The sequence below is a fragment of the Cebus imitator genome, unplaced genomic scaffold (assembly GCF_001604975.1).
Source record: "Cebus imitator isolate Cc_AM_T3 unplaced genomic scaffold, Cebus_imitator-1.0 Scaffold48, whole genome shotgun sequence".
NCBI lineage: Eukaryota > Metazoa > Chordata > Mammalia > Primates > Cebidae > Cebus > Cebus imitator.
Window position 1 is genome coordinate 6,450,172 of NW_016107363.1, and position 6,574 is coordinate 6,456,745.

Here is a 6,574-nt window from a genome sequence, read left to right on the forward strand (position 1 = left end):
GTTTGCACCCCACCCCACTGCACTCTAGGTTTTGTTGGTTTTTTTGTTTGTTTGTTTAAATAGGAGGACAATACCAAAATTACCCAATACTCAGATCTCCAGAATTTGGTGCCACTGAAAATCCAGAATTGTCTCTGACTTACTGAGTGTCCTTGAAAGAGTCATTTCCCCTCTCAGGGCTTCTATCCCCCAAATAAAAACTGATGGATTAATTCTGTTGGTGTTTTTGTCAGACTTAGTCTTTCCTATCTCACCATTTTTAGAACTATTGTTAACTGTACTTTCAGATTTTTATTTTATAATTGCCAGATGGCTATTGAAATGCAGTTGGTTTTTATGTCATCTTATAGCCAGCAAAATTGAACTCTTTTTCAGTTCTATTAAGTTTGTAGGTTCTCTTGAATTCGCTGTGCAAATAATCAGAGTCTGTAAGTCATGACAGTGCGGTCTCTTCCTGTCCTTTTCTTCCTTTTTCTTGCTGCACTGTGGTGACTAAATTCTCCCACACAATGTTGAAGAGCAGTGATGGTATGGCCACTCCTAACCTGGTTTTGACTGCTTCTAACATATCACTGTTAGAACTGCAGTGTTCGTTGTGGATTTTTTGATAGACAGTCTTTACGAGGGTTAGGAAGCACTATTCTTCTTTACTATGAATGGGTGCTGAATTTTATCAATGTGAGATTCCCCCCATTGCAATGTAATGAATTACATGGATCATATTATATTAAATTAAATAAGATATATTATTATATCTTATGATATTAAGCCATCCATGTATTCCCAGGATAAACTCGCCTTGATGATATATTTTTAAGTCAATGTATTTTTATTCAAGGAATTTCACACATCATGATGTATTACTTTTTCAATATACTGCTAGATTCCATTTGCTAATATTTTATTTAGGGTCTTCGTGTCCATATGAATGACTGAGATACGCTATTATTTTCCATTCTTATTCTTTCTTCATCTGGCTTTGCTATCAAAGTTCCATGAGCCTCATGACATACCTGAGGGTCCATTCACTAGATTGGGATTTTCTGTAGTTTGCATGTCCTATAGGTGTCTCCTGCAAACCATCTGGATCTGTTGGTTTCGGGGTTTGGGGGTGGAAAGGGTTTACATTGGAAGCTGTTTCTGTCCAACACCATCCCCTCTTCTCCATGTGCCCCACTCCATGGACCGGCTCAGCCACCTCCATCAATTCCATTACTGTGTCTGAGCTGAAGGCTTCCAAACTCGTGACTCCAGCCCAGCGCTTTCTCCTGAATCCAGAGCTATAGATCTCACCTATTCTATAGCCCTAACTCTGTGCAAGGCACTGTGCCAGGTGCTTTTACCCCCTGTATCAGTTACCTTTTGCCCCATACTGCTCAGGATTGCAAGCCTGCAAGGGAAAGCTGGCTTCTGGCTTACAGCTGCCCCTAGCCCTCTGCACCTTTCTTTTCCAGGTGGCCACCAAGTATCCAGGCTCCTGTGGTAAACAGACAGATCCTGGTCTGCCCTAGGCTAGGCTGGCCTGGAGGGGGCTGTTTATTATCAGAGCTACACGTGTTACAGGAAGGAACCAAGCCCAGTACAGTGCTGGGAGGGCAAAGGGGGACCAGCAATTGACAAAACTGATCCATAGGAATGAAGCCTGGAGTTCTGAGTCCCCTCCCTCTCTCCCTCCTTCCTCTGCCAACTCTCACTGCCTAGTGGACCTCACCTCCTGCTTGTCAGGAAAATCTTTCTCCTTTGGTGGGAGCTCCCTGGACCCCTCCTTCTTCTGTAGCTCCTCCTCTTAGACTTACAGAGATGCTCCTCTTGCTTTACCCCGGACACTTATGCCCAAGTTTCTGTCCAACACCTTCCCCTCCTCTCCATGTGCCCCTCTCCATGGACCGGCTCAGCCACCTTCATCAATTCCATTACTGTGTCTGAGCCAAAGGCTTCCAAACCCGTGACTCCAGCCTAGCCCTCTCTCCTGAATCCAGAGCTATAGATCTCACCTATTCTATGGCCCCAACTCTGTGCAAGGCTTTTACCCTCTGTATCAGTTACCCTTTGCCACATAACAAATAGTCCCAAATGGTGGGGTCTTAAACTTCCAAGTTCTATCCCCTCAGTTTCTGTGGGTCAGGAACTTGGAAGCAGCTCAGGGTCTGACAGGAGCTTGCAGTCCCGATGGCAGTAGGGGCTGAAGTCATCTGAAGCCTGGGGACTTCGCTCCCAAACTCAGTCACGTGGAGTTCAGCACAAGGCATTCATTCCTCATCCTGAGAGTCTCTCCTGCCAACATGGCAGCTGACATCCCCTAGAGCAAGTGACCAAGAGAGAGCAAGGTAGAAGCCACAATGTCGTTTATAACCCAGCCTCAAAAGCAACACACATGTTATTATGGTCCCACAGATCAACCATACTACCGTGTGGGAGGGCACCACAAGGCAGGAACCAGGAGGCTGCGGCTACACCCTCATGACAGCTCTGGGGGCAGAATACCCCCCTACCATGGGCCAGATAAGAACGGGAAGGCACAGAGAGGTGAAGTTATTGATCTAGGCTACATGGCTACGGGTGGGAGGAGAGAGTGGAACGGGGCTCTGCCGGCTTCCCCCCGTTTCCTCCTCCCACAGCCCATCGACCCCAGGTCCACCACCAGCCTCCTCACCCTCAGCATGTACAAACCTGAACTCTCCACACCACCCCCAAACCTCCCAAGTCCCCAGCTCAGCTCAGCAAATGGCGCCTCCGTCCTCCCATCTGCCCAGACCAGAAGCTTTGAGTCATGCCTGCTCCTCCCTCCCCCTCACTTCCCAGTGCCAGAGAGCCCAGCCCTGCCAAGTCTTCCCCCTCAGTGCAGCCTGGATCCATCTCTCCTTCTCCCTCTTCATCTCCAACACCATCAAGCGAGACCAAGCCACCAACGTGTCCATCCCGGGCACCTGCAGCAGCCCCTCCTCCTGGCGTTCCCCATTCCCTCTGCCCCTACACTGCCCATCCGTCCTCCTCTCTCCAGCACGAGTCAGCTCTAAAAACGCAAAGCTGTGTGTCACCCTCCTGCTTTACACTCCTTCTGTGGCACCCACTGCCTTCAGGATCCAGTTCAAACTCACTCCAGTGTGGTCTGGCCCCTGCCCACTGGTCCTTCCCTCTCCCCTCTTCTCACATTCTGGGCGTCACCTCTCTGGCCACATTTCAGGTCCTGGGACCCACTGCTCATCTTTTCACTTCAAGGCCTTCCATGTGCTGTTCCCTTGACCTAGATCTCTCTTTCCCCACCCCTTAGCATGCCTGTCTCCTCCTCCTCAGCATGTTGTCACCTCATCAGGGAGGTCTTCCCTGACCTCCCAGCACGGCTGAGTCCCCTAGCTATAACCTCCACAGTGCCTGTCTTTCCCTCTCTCCACCTCCCTGCTTCTCAGCTGGACTGTGAGCTGCCTGAGGGCAGAGGCTGTGTCCCACTGGCTCATAACTGCACCCTAGAACTTCACCTGGTACCCAGCACTTAGCACATACTCAACAGCTATGTGACAGTTCGGTGCGTTCTCTGCACGGCCTCCTGCCCCCTTGCACTCCACACTCCAGCACCTGGACAATGTTCCTTTCCTTAGATGAATTACAGCATCTCTGACCTCCAGATGTTCACTCTTGCTGTTCCCTCTCAGCCATGCCCTTCCCTTTCTTCCCCTGATTCACTCAGCTAACTCTTGTTTATTCGTCAGCAACTTGGTTTGCCAGATTTAGCAAATGAAAATACAGGAGGCTCTGTTACATTTGAATTTCAAATAAACAATGAATAAATATTTAGTACAAGTATGTCCCAAATATTGCATTAGATGCAAGCATCCAGTATTTTCTCTGGAAACCCTATCAGGAACCAGCACCACTCCCCTCTCCTTTGAGAGTTCTTCCTGGCCTCCACCTCTACTTTAGGTCTGCTCACCCCCCCAACCCAGGGGTCCCAAACCGCCCCCTCTGGCCCCTGCTGACCACATAAACACTCCCTCTATTTTAAAATAGTCCATACCAGCTGGACTGTGATCTCCTGATACAGAAAACTGTATCTCAAACTTCATTCAGAATCTCTTCACCTGGGACAAACTTGACCTTCAGGAGGTGGTCAGTCAGGTTTAGAAAGAAGATAAAAGAAACAGCAATGAAGAGAAAAAAGTAAACAGGATGGAAAAAATAACTACGAAGCGAAACACCGCCTGAGAAGCAAGAGCAGGCTGGAGCTCTTGACTGACTGCTTGCAACGTGGAGCTCCCCTTCCATCTCCCTCCACGCCCTGCCTTGCCTCTGTCAGGTAGAGCCCTCCTTCCCCCAGCTCCAGCCTCTGGGAACTTTCAGATTATTCTGGAGCAGGAATGCAAAAAGAAGCCAGTCTTTGTCCCTTTAGAAGGTTTTCCAAAACAACCTCTTGAGCTTTAAAATGGGAGGCCCTAGGCAAGAGAAGTGGCTCACACCTGTAAGCCCAGTGCTTTGGGAGGCCAAGGTGGGAGAATGGATTACTTGAGTCTGTGAGTTCGAGACCAGCCTGAGCAACATACTGAGCCCCCCATCCCTATAAAAAAAAAAAAACACAAAAATTAGCAGGGCATAGTGATGTGCGCTTATAGTCCCAGCTACTTAGGAGGATGAGGTGGGAGGACTGTTTGAGGCAGACGATGCTGCAGTGAGCTGTGCCAATGCATTCCAGCCTGGGAGACAGAGCAAGACCCCATCTCAAAAAATAAAATAATTAATTAACCAATTCATTCAGTGAGGCCCTGTGAGGGGGCGAGGTGGGAGTTCATGATTCAGCCCCGGACAGAGGAGAGCTGTGAGGGTGCACCGGGCAGGGAGGCACCCCCAAAGCAGGGCGCTGCTCAACTGCTATTGGAGTCCAAGCAGGTGACCTGGGAGCCAAACCTGCACTCAGCCCACACATGGCCATTCACATTACCTCCCTCAAGCGCTGACATGCTGGGGGTGCTCCCTAGGAACTGCAGGCGGTGAGGAACCCTAAAGCAGTGAGCCCACATCTCTGCTGATCTCCTTCCAACTACCCATTGTGGCATATTCTGAGTAGTCAAAGCTGGCCAGTGGGGAAATGCACTCCACTTAGCCTCTCTTGGTGGTGGGCTCTGTCTCGTGTGTGTGTGTGTGTATGTGTGTGTGTGTGTACGCATGCGCGTGTGTGTGTGTGTACGCATGCGCGTGTGTGTGTGTGCATGCGTGTGTCCCTTGTCCCACCGGTTTCACCAGCTGTGGTTTTCTCAGAACTTGTACACAGCCTTTCTCAGCTTTTTACTCACCAGATGCATCAACTGGGAAATAAATTCCTAAACAGCCCCCTCGCACTCCCTGTCCCTGGGAACTGGCCCCAGTCCCTCTCCAGACTTGCCTCAGCTTCCAGGACACCCTCTGGCACAAGCGACCCTTGCAGCCAGCAGTTTCCAATGCCTCCTCCACGTCCAGCCATGAAGACGCTTTGGCAAGTTTGATGAGAGTGTTTTTCCTTTTTTTAATAAGGTTTCTAATTGCCTGTTATTTCCAACCTTCTCTTTAATCAGCTTCCAAAACTCTGCTGGGAGCTACAGAACCAGGGAAGGGAATCTGGTTCTCACCAGTGTCAGGAGAGAGGCCCTGTGGTTGTCTTTGGATGTCACCATCCTCTTCACCATTATGACTCTGTAATTATAGACAACGGATCTTAAAGGAGCCCAGGAATCAGAAGCTCTGGCTCCCGTCTTCAGCCCCAGGACTGCCTCAGCGTGCCACCTCTGAAAAGTTTACTGGCTTTGAGACACCTTTTATGTCAAATGAGAATAAAGCTGCCCAGCTGTAGCATCACCGGCTGGTGTGAAAAAAGCTCATAAAACAACTCCAGATTCTGAAGTCTCTCCCTTTCAACTCCATGCCCCCAAACACTTGTCAGTAACACGTTTCAGGCCTTGGTTTGTCCTCTCGCTCGGTTCCTTATCCAAGCCGTTTCCTCTGCATGTGTTTAGCTGTTTAGCCAGAGCGTAGTCACTTGTAAAGCCTCGATCCTGCCTTTTCTGTCCATCCCTCCCAAGCTAGGTCTCTCCAGGTCCTAGGGCCTCTCCTTCCACACTTTTCTCCTGCCTGGATGCCTACCCTCAACTCAACCCAATGAGGGGGCACCAACCCACTACCCCCCACCTCAAATAGATTGCCTTCTCAAGGAGATCTGCGTGACTCTGTCTGAAATATGGTTATGATGGGGATCAGGACATGCTCCCCCAAATTATGGCAACTTGGTATACTGGATATTTTTAAGCTGAAAGAATTTGAGAAACAGCAGGTGCAGGAAGGACTCTTTGACCTTCCCCTGAAACTAGTCATAAGCCTTTCTTTAGTTCCTTATGAAGTCCCCCACATCACACAAAACTTATATAAATGTGTAAGTTTTTCTCTTGTTAATCTTTTGCTACAGAAAGAAAAAGGGTTTTTTCCTCCATATAGTTACCTTTATAGAGCTCCTATGTTGTATATAATATGCAATTAATAATATTTGTAAACCTCCATAAAACAAGGTCTGTGAATGTTCTAGGAGCTTCTGAAATGAAAGTATGTTACAAGGCAA